The following is a 13,206-nucleotide window of genomic DNA, read 5'->3' as shown; positions in this document are numbered from 1 at the left end:
ATTTACCATGTTACATTTTTATTAAGTAAACTTAGGTCCTGTGTTAGTGATAAGTTTGATGAAACTATGCAATTTCAAATACAGCAACCTCTTGCTCTTACCCGGCTAATCTGTGACCTATACGCCTCATCAGTCAATGTCCACTGTACCAGCCTTCTCTCCTTCTACAAAATCCTGTAGTTATCTGCCCCTCATGTTTCCCTGAATGGTATAATCCACCAAGCCAACTTCAAACTGCAACAACAACAGACTTCAGCTCAAAAAGCTATCCCACCTTCTCCTAAACTGCCTGAACAGTCGTGTTTCCCTTCCTGTCCCTCTGCAGCTCACTAAACAGCCACACAATCAACCACCACTCATCTCCTACAAGATGAGCTTGGCCAACCTTTTTAACATCTCACGGCCTTCACCACTGCCTCCCAGACCAAGAACCAGTCACAACATTACAGTGTCCTTAACCTCTCATCTGAAGTTCTCTCCCCTCCTGAATTATCTGTATTATTTAAGGACCTCACTTTCAGCCCTAAACCTTCATTTGATCACGCTGCTTTGGTGAAAGACCTACTTTTCTTCACGCACAATATCCATTGGAAATATCACTTTGCAACCCAATCCCAAACATGTATTGTAAAGTTTCCAACAGCAAACCTGCCATTGATCTTGCCTTGAACAGTTCAGGTCATGATCTCAACTTGATCCACCAACACTACCTCAAAATCATCCCTTACAACCATTTCAAGAATTCCTCACATCCAGCATTGCTTCACTACCCTTCCTCAGGTTGCTAGAGCATGACCCTAACCTGTCCTGTGCAGAACTCCAGCTGTACATACCCTAAAAGTTGATGACTCCATCATTACACTCCCAGCAGACAAAGGGTCTGTACTGTAGTACTTGACCTAAAGGAGTATGTTAGTGCAGGTATATGCCAGCTGTCTGCCATCAAGATCCCATCCCCGTGATTCAAATTGACCTGCAGTCCATTCTTAAAACCTCAGGCCTCTAACAAGGACTAACTCCTCAGTCATAGAACTTCTCACCTAACCCCCAACTTCTACTTTTTTCCTAAGCTCCACAAACCCAATCATCCTTGCCGTCCTATAGTTGCTGGCTTCAAAGCACCCACCAAACATATATCTGCCTTAGTTGATCAACATCTGCAACCGATAGTACAAAGACTCCCCTCCTACACCAAAGGTTCCAACCATTTCCTAGATCATATGAAATTTGTGCCTATCCCACTCCCACCACACACCTCGCTTGTCACTGTTGATGCCACCTCCCTATATATCAACATCCCCCCTGTCTGCTGTTGCACATTTCCTCAGTCAGTTCCCACATGAATCCATATCTATGACATACTTCCTGCTCACCTTAATCAACTTTATACTTACCAACAACTACTTCACCTCATATACCAGCTCTTATGTAAACATTGTTAGGCATTCTACATCAGCATGGCTACCACCAAATTATCAATTAGGATGAGTAAGCATAGCCAGAGGGTGTGTACTGGCAACTCATAATATCCTGTTGCAAAACATTCTGTACAGCTTGACAACCATGACCTCGGTGCCTGTTTCACCAGATGCAGCATCTGGATTCTTCCCCCAAACACCAGTTTCTCAGAGCTCAGCAGGTGGGAACAAGTACTACAATATGTTATCAGTTTTCACAACCCACCTGGTCTTAATTTATGTTAATTTCTTCTATCTCAGCTTCTCTTGACAATAACTACTGTTTGCTTCACTCCGTTTCAGTTGTCCACAACTTTCATTGTCTTACCCATCTATTTTTCGCCTTTCCCATCCCACCTTTGTTATGCACAATACACTTAACTTTTCACTTTTATTAACTCATACATGATGTTTAATCAGTAATCTCAGTCTTGCATATTACCCTGTCTTCCATCTTCAAGCCCTCAAGTCTTCAAATCTTGTACGATGCAGTCCCCAACAGTCAGTCTTTCCTTCTCATCCTGCTCAGTAAGTCTCCCCTGACCTGTAGTTATGGGTGAGTTTCCTGAAATTTGCCCCTTTTCCTAGACCTCTCCAGTCTTTTTACTTCACCCCTCTTCCTTCCAATTCAACCCATCTGGCTGAAGAAGAAGCCACTGGCTCCAAAAGCTAGCCTATTACAGCCATCTTTTATGAGTGTGTTCTGCTGCCGCTTTGTGGGTAGATTTTTATCGATCCAATTAAATCATTTTGTCAATAATTGATTGTTTCTGTCGTTATATGCAAATGGTAAGATAGTTCACACAGCTGCTGATGATAAATTTTTAGTAAAACAAGTTAAACAATGAAAAATCCAAGATGGAATAAAAACTTTACTCACCACGTAGAGGAGTTGTTGACAGAAACAATGAGAAGCCTGTTTTAGACATTTAAGATTTTCCAGCCTGTGTGACCCAACTGCAGACCATGACTGCATCTTTATCTGATATGAACAGCAATATGGGTTGGGTGGTGGGGGTAAGGAGGCAGCACGGGATGGGGAATGGGATAGCAATGTACGGATGGGGGAAATCTGTTTCCTGTGAGAGCATGGAGGGACAGAGGGGAAAGGAAGGGGGAAATGGTGATGGGACAGGACAGAAGTACAGAAGAGGAAGAAATAGTACCAGTAGCTGCATTGATGGATTAGATGTGTGTAGTGCTGTAGTGGGAGCAGGGAAGGGGGTAGGTAGGTGGAGATCAGGGATTAGTGAGTGAAATGAAGGCCTGCGTAATGCTGGAGTGGGAGCCAGAGAGGGGATAGGTATTAAAGTTTATGGAAGCGTGCTGGGCCCATAACGTATTAAAATTTATGGAATTCAATTTCATACACAGGAATACAAAAGCACAACTTTTACTATGTCTTAATACAAAGCAAAGTGTATTGAAGAGCAAACACATGACAAATAAACACAAAAGGGGGCTACACCCAAGGAACATCAAAAGAAATGCAACTGTGGCACCATCAAATGTCTTAGGCCAGAGGCTTTTAAAAGCAAAAATAACATTACAGTTTCAACAATAGGTTGTTGTAGGACACCGTAATACCTCATTGTCGACAGGATGTTAAATCACAAGTCTAGTTATAGGACCGGACTAATGAACCTTCGCTAGTCCCTGTCCCTAATCAGTCTATTCCCTTCTCTGCCCATGCTCCAGTATGTCATACCCCTTCTGTTCCACCAATGTGCCTAGTAGTCTTTTTCCCTTTTCTGCTTCTCTCCTCTCCCCCTCACAGCACAACCTCCCAACTATGCACTTAGCAGCCCTATCCTGCCCCCATCACATCCCTGCATGTTGCCCCCACCCTACCATAATATCCCTCTTGGTCCCCACCACATGCCTCCTCATTACTCCCATCATGCACCTCAGATTTCTTCTTACATCAACACAGTCACAGTCTGCAGCAGGCCCCTGCAATTACAAACAGTTGCCATGTGTGTCAGTTGAGCTTGTGAGTTTTCATGTTTCATATTATGGATTTCTTTGTCCAAAAGCTTAAATATTGAGCAGTCTTCTCATTGTGCCTGTCTCTGACTCAATGCATCCTCTGTGTAGTGACTAGAAATCTGCCCTTTTTATTTTGTAAAACAAGTGTCAGACAAGAAATACATAAACATAGGTGTTTCTGAGGGTGGTGTATTGGGTCAACTTATGTTCTTAATCTATAACAATGACATTCCAAACTGTACAAGACATGGAGAAAATATCTGCTGATGATAGCAACGTCGTATCACTGACAAACATCAGAACTCTTATTAGAGAAAGTTAATGAAACTTTCAAGGATGTTATTGATTGTGTAGTATGTAATAAATGACCACTGTCCACAAAGAATTAAAAAAAAAAAAAAACAATGTGTACTTCAGCATAAATAGGGATAATAGCTCTGTGGCATAAAGCATGGGTGATAAACCTATGGACTGCGTAACAAAGTTTTTATGAGTGAATATTGATTGTCAATTGACATTAAGTGAACACACAAACATAGCGACAAAAAGAACATCAACAGTATGCTATGCTCTTAGGGTTCTGTCATTAGTTTGTAATAGTCAGTGTCTTGTGGTGACATACTATTTCTGCGGACATTCAGTTCTTAGCTATGGTAGTCTTGTCTGAGGACTGAAGGAATACAACATAGAAACAGTTTTTAAACTGCAGAAAAGGACCATTGGAATGATAACTAGAAGTAGTAGTTAGTCTCATTGTAAACAAATTGTTTAGAAAATCGTGTATCCTTGCTCCACCAAGTGAGTACACGTACCCATATGGTGTGCATATCAGGGTCAACATTACCCAGTATTTCAGTACAAGTTCTGTATATAATCATGGAATAAGTGCCAGTTTGGACCCATTAGCATTTTCTACCAAGGAATAAAATTGTGTAGTAAATTGCCAAAAGAGATGAAAAAGATTACTAAAATACATCTATTTAAAGATGTAGCTAAAACATTCTTCATAAGACATGTGGATTATAATATTATGGATTACTTAGAGGACTTTGACTAGTGGTTAATAATGAAAGGGAATAACAACAACACACAGTCACTTTACAATACATGTTCATATTGTAATACTTCAATAAGATAAAAAATGCCAAGAATTATAATCTGAAATATTGTGATTCTCCAGATTTCAATATCTCACTTGCCATGGGCAGGTGATGACTCACTTCTCCAGGTGGAAATAGGGGAGGACATGAAGACATGCCCAGGGTGTAGTTGCATGTTTACAGATCTAAAGTCAGTTTTCCTAACAGACTGGAGTTAGTGCAAGGAGTATAACAGCATGCTCATGGTTTGGGAGCCACCAGTGGATGTCATTCATTTGTGCAGTGATGGGCAGAACTATGTTTTATATTATAAGTTGGCTGGTGAAAACTGGGTGTAAAACAAAGAACACTGTACGATTGGGTCCAGGCGAATCATGCAGTGCAGCTGTTAAGAGACTGACTTCATATTTGGGAAGATAAGAGTTTGTTTCTGTCCAGCTAACTTGATTTTGGTTTTTCATCATTTTCCTTTTCGGACAAATACTTGAATGGATATTTCCTCAAGGCCATGATCAGCCACCTGTCCTATCCTCATAAAAGCATATTTATTTATTCTGTATGTTTCTAAATTTTTAACTATTTATCTTCACTGTATTATTAAAGCATTTTATATTATTATTTCCTTTTTTGCACTAATTTTTACTCTCATAAGAGATGGTGTAATTATGTGAAATAGGAAAAATAAGGACTCATATGTAAGAACAACATATTTGTTATAAATGCATATTTTGCTATGGGTTGAATGAATGAATTTATCAGAACAAAAATCTAGAAATTGTAAAAGTGATGAATGCAAAGCCACTGAGAATAAATGAAGGAGTGCTGTTCTTTCATCTTATTCCTGTGATATCGCCTTTTGCCATAAGGCATTCAAGGTGAGGGAACATAAGTTTGGGAAGTGGAAATATATTGATCAATAACTGTTATTTAACTCCATCCATCATGTTGTCTTCATCACTGATTCAAGACAAAATCTTATCACTTATTCATTCATGCTGTGATCTGCATATGTTCCACGAAAATGTAGGTGAAGTTGGTGGCGGATTGTTCAGATGTGAACTATCGGAAACAATTAGTGTTCTTTTGTTTTACTTAGCAATGAAGTGCTGAACCACCTTGAGATATTTATTTTGTTCACTTCTCCACTGTATGCAATATTCTGCAAGTAAAACTGCGCAGGTCAACTGATTTCTGTTTTGTGACAATTCCTCTGGAGCAAAAATAATAATTTTCAAAAGTGCAAACTGATGTGGTTTTAGAATCAAAAGTAAACAGTCATGTGGCCCATAGTATTAGTATTAGTAGTAGTAATAGTATTCTAAGGGACTCAAAGCTCCCGTGCCAATCTCATATGATTCCTCCAGATGCTCCTGTCTTGTGCTGCCTCCTACCAGTTATTTATTCCTAATCTGTCACAAAGCAATCAATTTCATTGAGCCACATTCTCCTGGGTCTCACCCTTGGTTCTTTGCCATATGGCTTCTCCCTTATGCTGCCCATATTTTTAGAAAATTAAACATAACAACAGTTGCATCCCTCTTTATTCTAAGCTTCTCGACACACTAAGAGGAAAAGAAACAGAACCATAAAATGCAACAACCTATTCACCAATATGACACATACCACCACCACCACCTCATAACTGCCAGGCTTCTAAAAATTCAAGACAGTTGCATGCACACATGTGGGTTTACAATAATTTTAACGTTTGTCACCATCATGCGTCACCATGCAAAAAATGACTTAGAGAAAAGTATTTTACCTGTTACTTGCGTTTATTCACACATGGTGACCTACAAAGGAGAACCTTCAGGAAGGGAATAAATCAAGTTCTAGCAATTTCTGCTTGCTACTTGTGTAAAGTATACAAACAACAGAATATGATTGGCACTAATCTACTCAAAATGATAATTATGGTAATTACTTCTGTATTACTTTGTAGGAAAAACACAACAATGTAGGAGTAGACAGATTGCTACTTACCATAATGAATATGCGTAAAGTTGCAGATGCCCAAGATGCTGGAGTTGGTGGTCATGTGTGCATGAGGTGTGCTTTCTTGCGGGAATGAATGGTGTGTGTTTCCCTTTTGCTGATGAAGTTAGTTTTATGTACCTAAGTATCTTTTAACTGTGCCTATCTGCAACTTTGAGTGTCTTCATTATAATAAGTAGCAATTTGTCTTTTCCTATAACACTGAAATTCCCACATGAAGTTTCCGTTAGGTGAAAGACACCTACTCTGAAAAAAGGCACTGCCCCTCCTTGCTATGCTACTCAGCAAAAGAATTAAAAAGATTATCTGCACTAATTTTTCATTCATGTTGTACACAAGTGTACATGGCCTATACATAATCAATGCGTAATGTATTGTTTTGATATGTGTAGCAAGGACATTAAAACATGAAGAGTAACTAGTACTCCAGCAATGACAGCACCACGCTGGCCCGCACCGACTGCTACTGGCATGCAGAAGTGCTCCTCAGTCACTGTTGGAGACTGGTTATTCTTCATTGCCTGTTAATGCATATTGATCAAACAAATAGCCCACTAGACTAACATGGAGCTGCTCTATTGATTGGGCATGTAAATCCGAGCTTTAAAAATATTTTGTTTGTAACAATCGACACTGCGTGACACATGAAAGACTTTAGGAGCAGAATTTGTTTGGACCCACTCCTACTACATGTTCCAAGGTACACCAGCGGCGACTTAGTGTGCTGATGTTGGCAACGACCATTGAATTTTGACAGCACACTATGTTGCAAAAACTAAACAAACTATTTGCTGAAACACCAGAGAAAATGCCCCTGATGACTCAAGGGACACCCTGTGTGTGTCTATACATACATAGACACAAAAAAAAATGTAGATACTCTTTGATAGTAGATGTATTCGGAACAAAATGACATATCAGTGCAGTTTTGGGCAGTAGCATTCTCCATTGTTTCCTCAACAGATGTTGATGCATGTTTTCCAGTAGATGACAGTGCAGCAATGAAAAAAATAAGATTGTCTTTTTAGCAATGCAAGGCCATATTGAAGCAGTAGTGGAAGTACAAAAACATGATGGAGATGCAAAAGCTATGGCATAATGTGTACAGAACTCTGCCACCAACACATACAACAATTTATTGCATTCAGAATAACTACAAAGCCAATGGTACTGGTATTGTTCAGGATGTGCCTAAGGAAAGGTCTGGGCGACCAAAAACATCAATAAGTTCAGTTTCTGTCGCTGCTGTGTTGCAAAATTGTACTAGGTCACCTCACCAAATCTGTGAAGCAGAGTGCACATGAAAGTGGGTAATGAATGAGGACAACCTGGATCAAAGGATGGAGTACTGCGAGCAGTTTGAAGGTGTACTTCACAAGGATGAACAGTTTGCAGAGATGGTTATCTGGTCTGACAAGGCACAATGATACTGAATGGTACTGTAAACAGCCACAATTGTGTGTAGTGGGCTACTGAAAATCCTCTTGTTCACCTGGACAAACAAGTTAATCTTCCATATGTGTGGTGCAGTCTGCCATTGCATGGTTTGATTGGCCCATCCTTCCTTGAAGGTACCGTAACTGGTGAGGTGTATCATCATATGCTCCAAACATCGATTTTACCATATGAGAGGTGTTTGTAAAAGGAAGATTTTACCCACAACAAGATGAAAGTCCGTCTCACTACCTCAGAAATGTCAAACCTAATTTGCATGAATATCTACCTGGATGATGGATAGGTCGAAGAGCTGTTGAGTACCCACCATGGCCTCCAGACCTTATACTTCTTGACTTCTACCTCTGAGAGCCCTTGAAAAATTAAGTTTATCATCAGAAGTCAGCTATACTGAAACCATTGAGGCATCAACACTGATAGTTGTATGTCGGCAACAGTTCAGCGGCAACAACATTGCTTGGCTGCTAAGGGGGTCACTTTGATCACGCAAAATAGCCTTCCCCACCGTGCTAGAATTGTAACAGTACATAAGTTTGTTATATTAATATCGACTATCAAAGCATGTCCACATTTTTCCTGGACCCCTCTTTATATTTACACGTGTATGATGTTTGTAGGCCCCACACAATATGATGATAAAAAAGTTAAAAGGAAATATCAATAAGTAATTTAGTACTTAATTCCATATAAATATAGGCCCTACTTCTCCCAGCACAATATATCGTGAGGAGTACATGGCCTACAGTGATTGTTTCCGCATTGCAGTAGGCCTTTAGTTATCACACACCGGCAGCAGCTAACACAATGTAAAAATGTTATTTATGATCTAGCAGCGTAAAAAGTGCACTCTCAGAAATGCGTCATGTGCAAGAAATTAACAAAAACAGGGATCGGTAAAAGCCAACGTTTTTTCATGTTATAATGGAACCCCTCTACAGAACCAAACTTTCCAAAGACCGTTTCATAATAAATGGAATAAACTGAGAAAGAATATAGAAGTCAGTACATTAGGTTAAGGGCTTTACCAGCAATCTATAATTTTAACGCGTTAATAGGCCCATACACTGTTTCAGTACGATATAGAAAACAAACTGGAAGGAAGAAGAAGAAGAAGAAAGGACGGAAGATTACTCTTTAATGCACAGTCAACATCGCGATCATTAGTGATGGTCACAAACTCGGAATGCGGAAAGAAGTCGACCGTGCTCGTTCATAGAACTGTGCCCCAGCAATGACTTTAAACTACAGAAAAAATATATATGGCTGAATTGTAATTTGAAACGTGCTTGACCTGGATTTGACTTCAATTTTGCAACTATAGCGCCACATCACTCCGTTTGTAGTGAAGCACTTGTCTGTTGAGTTACCGATATTAGTCAGAAAGTAAACTGGGAATTTGTTAGCACCGTCTCCTATACATTGTAAGGCATCGTAGTTTAGCTTGAACACTTACCTCGATGCAAGTACTGCATTAAATACTGCAAACGCTGTGCTGGTGATATATACCGTACAGAGTTTCGATCATGATTTGTGTCACTATACTCACGCTGCTTAAATTTCACATGCTTTGCGTCGTTTGTTGATTGTTCGCTTACCGAGTTGCTATTTTCCTGCAGAAAAAGAGAAAATAGCTCTGTTTGACAATAGACGGTGTGCAGTGTCAGTAGAGGCGAAACAGCCATCGACATAAAAAAAAGAAGGGAGTAATCAGTACGTCACAAACTTGAAGCAGACTTTTGCCATCTTAGGTAGGCCAAAAGTTTGGTTCACCGCCTTCGTATCTCGATAATTCACCATGGTGATACTTCCCGTGACGCCACTCTGATGTGCCTCTTTTTGACTGTGTTGGGTGCTTTGATTGTGTGGAGACGTAGTTGTTTCATCAAAAATGCCAGCTTGCGATGCTTAGGGATGGAGTAATTAGTCCAGTCGTAATCTTAAGTTTAAAGAAATTACATTTCCTTCAAGCAATATTTTCTTTTGTATAAATGAATTATGGTTGGACTTTTTACTTTAATCGTAATTATTTTATCTCTGTTCTTCGACTTTAGATTTGCCTTACTTTACTCAGGAGTGGCGACTGCTGTGTAAGAGCACAAGATTTAACTTTCGGCACCTTGCGGGTTTATTAACACAGATGCTGTAGTCTGAAAAATGGTGGCACTTAAATCTACTCCTCTAAGACTCCGTGAAACTTGGCATCAGTGACGTGGGTACACCTTAAGTTGTGCACATTTTATGGAGCTTTTGCGCACGAGCATCTCGCTTGATGTAATTGCCTTACCGATTTGACACACAAAGTGCACACTTCACGATGTGCATAGCTAGCCCTTGCCACTCAACTAGAAGTTTACACCATGTGGCAGTGCTGGATTAGCCACATAGCGGGAGTAAGATAATGCTATGGGCCCCGTGCATTGGGGGAGGCTCGCACCTGGGCGCGAAAACTCTTGTCATGTTAGAGGGTTTCTTTTCTTTATATTCTTTTTTTGACAGTCATTTCAAGTATATCATTCATGTGGTGTCACCGCCAGACTCCACACTTGCTAGGTGGTAGCTTTTAAATCGGCCGCGGTCCGGTAGTATACGACGGACCCGCGTGTCGCCACTGTCAGTGATGGCAGACCGAGCGACGCCACACGGCAGGTCTAGAGAGACGTACTAGCACTCGCCCCAGTTGTACAGCCGACGTAGCTAGCAACAGACACTGACGAAGACTCTCTCATTTGCCGAGAAGATAGTTATCATAGCCTTCAGCTAAGTCAATTGCTACGACCTAGCAAGGCGCCATCACCAAGTTATATTGAAATGATAATACTGTACCAACAAGACCAATGTTCCCCAATTGTGGATTAAAGTTAAGTATTCCAGCAGCTACGTACTTTTCTTTATAGCATTCATTACGTATCCTGTTTCAGACCTCACGCCATCCTGCGTGAGCTTATAGCGTGCATTTCGGCTTCCTCAAACAACACGGTGTTGGCACTTCTGCCGACACTTCAATTTATTTGTTGCTAGTAGACTAGTGAAAAAGTTGAATTATATCATCAATTGGTTAAGTTGGCAACATTCTGTCAAATTATTAATAATGTTTCTGGCGTCACGATGAAGAACAGGGTAATCGGTGTGTTGGAGCTAACCTCGATGGCCAGCAATAACCTCTCAGTGACATTTACTTCATGCAACCAAGCCCTTACATACAACCAAGGCAACACAGCACAACAATAAGATATGTAAATGCGCGGGAGTGTTGACGTTGGCAACAGCGATTGAAAAAGGGCAATCGACAAATGCCCCGCGAGGCACAGACATCTAACAATCAGTGCTTGGAGGCCATTCGTGAACTTCTTTTACAAAATAGAAGATTATTAAGTGGTTGACATCGATTTTATGTAGTGATTCCTAAGTTGCTGACTAAAAAGACTAACAGAGGCGACAGCAAGTGTCGATCTGCAGATATTGTCGTCATGTTGTGTAGTTTTATATAGTATTACTGACTCACAGACTGCACGAGTGTGTCGTCCTTCGTCCCATTTTGATAGGACGACGACCATACCTTATTTCTAAAATGAAAATACACATATACATATTCTGTCTATCGAACACTCACATAGGCATAGTAACGAGAATGTCGTTGCAAAATACTTCACACACAGTAAATATGACTGTTACGTAACAATACCTAGTTGTTTTGTTATAGTAAGATGGGCTACCTTTCGCACCACACTAGAACTCTTATTGAATACTTACACCCAGGTCACAGAGTATTAAAAAAATGGGCCTACTTGTATTGTGGCTATAACGTCCCATTGCTCAATATGTTAACACCGCGTACCGTTACGTTTTGTAGCATACGATATTAAATTTAGGTAGATCCATTATGTTAACATTTGAAAACATTTACACACGCATACATCGCTTTCTATCCTATTTACTGTTAATTTAAAGATCTTTTTTGTCATAATAATTAAAAAATCTACTTAAAAGCCCTGAAAGATTCTCTTCTTTTTAGTCTTCCATAAAGTGACAGTCGGTTTCGTGTACTCCTTCGCTATTACAGATGATTTTAAATTTTCAGAACAGTTTTCATTATCACTTACTTCCTCATTTTAGCGTCCATCGCCCTTCCTACCATTGGAGGTTGTAAAAAAGCATCGAACGTCAGTCTATTATTTGCATCTTAATTTGGAGAGTTGTCTATGATATCTGCAACTGAAACGTATAAATAAGAGCGCAAAGAAAAGCCCATACACTTCCATCTGCATTTGAAATAGCCGAAAAATAATTATTTTAGTCAGTCATGTCTTTACTAGCTCTCGCTATTTTACATTCAACCGTTTCTATTTGACTGTCTTTCCATTCAAATCCAGGAACTGCCGCACTGTATCTCGTAGGTAGTTGATAAGTCGAGGTTACGTTTGTACTTCGCGCATAGACTCAAAATGGCTACAGTGTGGCAGAGTGACGAAAAACCAGTGCACGCGAGTGCAGTCAGGTCTTAACTGCATACTTTCACCATATGGCCCACATTCTCAAGCTAGGTCGTTTGTGGGAGCCGAGATTTTACCAGCGTGATCCATTATTAAATCTAAAACGAGAAGCCAAGTGGATGATGTTTTGTTGAGAACGCTAATTACGAATAATTTAAAGATGTGCCTGAGTCTGTATTGATGGGTAGATAACAGCTGAGAGCTTACTCTCAACTCGTTTTCTTCTTCATCCTGCATAATTTTTATGGGCAGAGATTCAATGGATTTTGATAGGCGAGAAGCTGTAGCAGTCTAATCTCTTGGAAGGCGACATTCGGTTTCTCCCTACTCTCGTATAGTGCGAGTGAGCTGACACTCGCTTCTGCTTACACGGCACGCATCATTTGCAAAAGCTCTATGGGTGAAAAAGTCTCAAATAAGCTTCACGCGAAAAAATGTGTAGAATCCAGAGTTGATTATTTTCAAGGGGGACATCTGCTGGTGCTAAAATTAGCCCGCCACCCCAGCCCCCTGGGGATGGGGCGGGAGGCAACTTTAAAATTTCAAATGGGAATCCCCATTTTTTATTGCAGAATCAGATTCTAAATTTTTTTCGTGTAAAGCTTATTTTTCGAGTTATTCTGGTCTTCTGGTCTTTCAAAATTTACACACACATTATATATATATATATATATATATATATATATATATATATATATATATATATATATATATATATAT

This window comes from Schistocerca serialis, chromosome 4 (assembly GCF_023864345.2).
Source record: "Schistocerca serialis cubense isolate TAMUIC-IGC-003099 chromosome 4, iqSchSeri2.2, whole genome shotgun sequence".
Lineage (NCBI taxonomy): Eukaryota > Metazoa > Arthropoda > Insecta > Orthoptera > Acrididae > Schistocerca > Schistocerca serialis.
Note: the sequence above shows the minus strand (reverse complement) of the source record.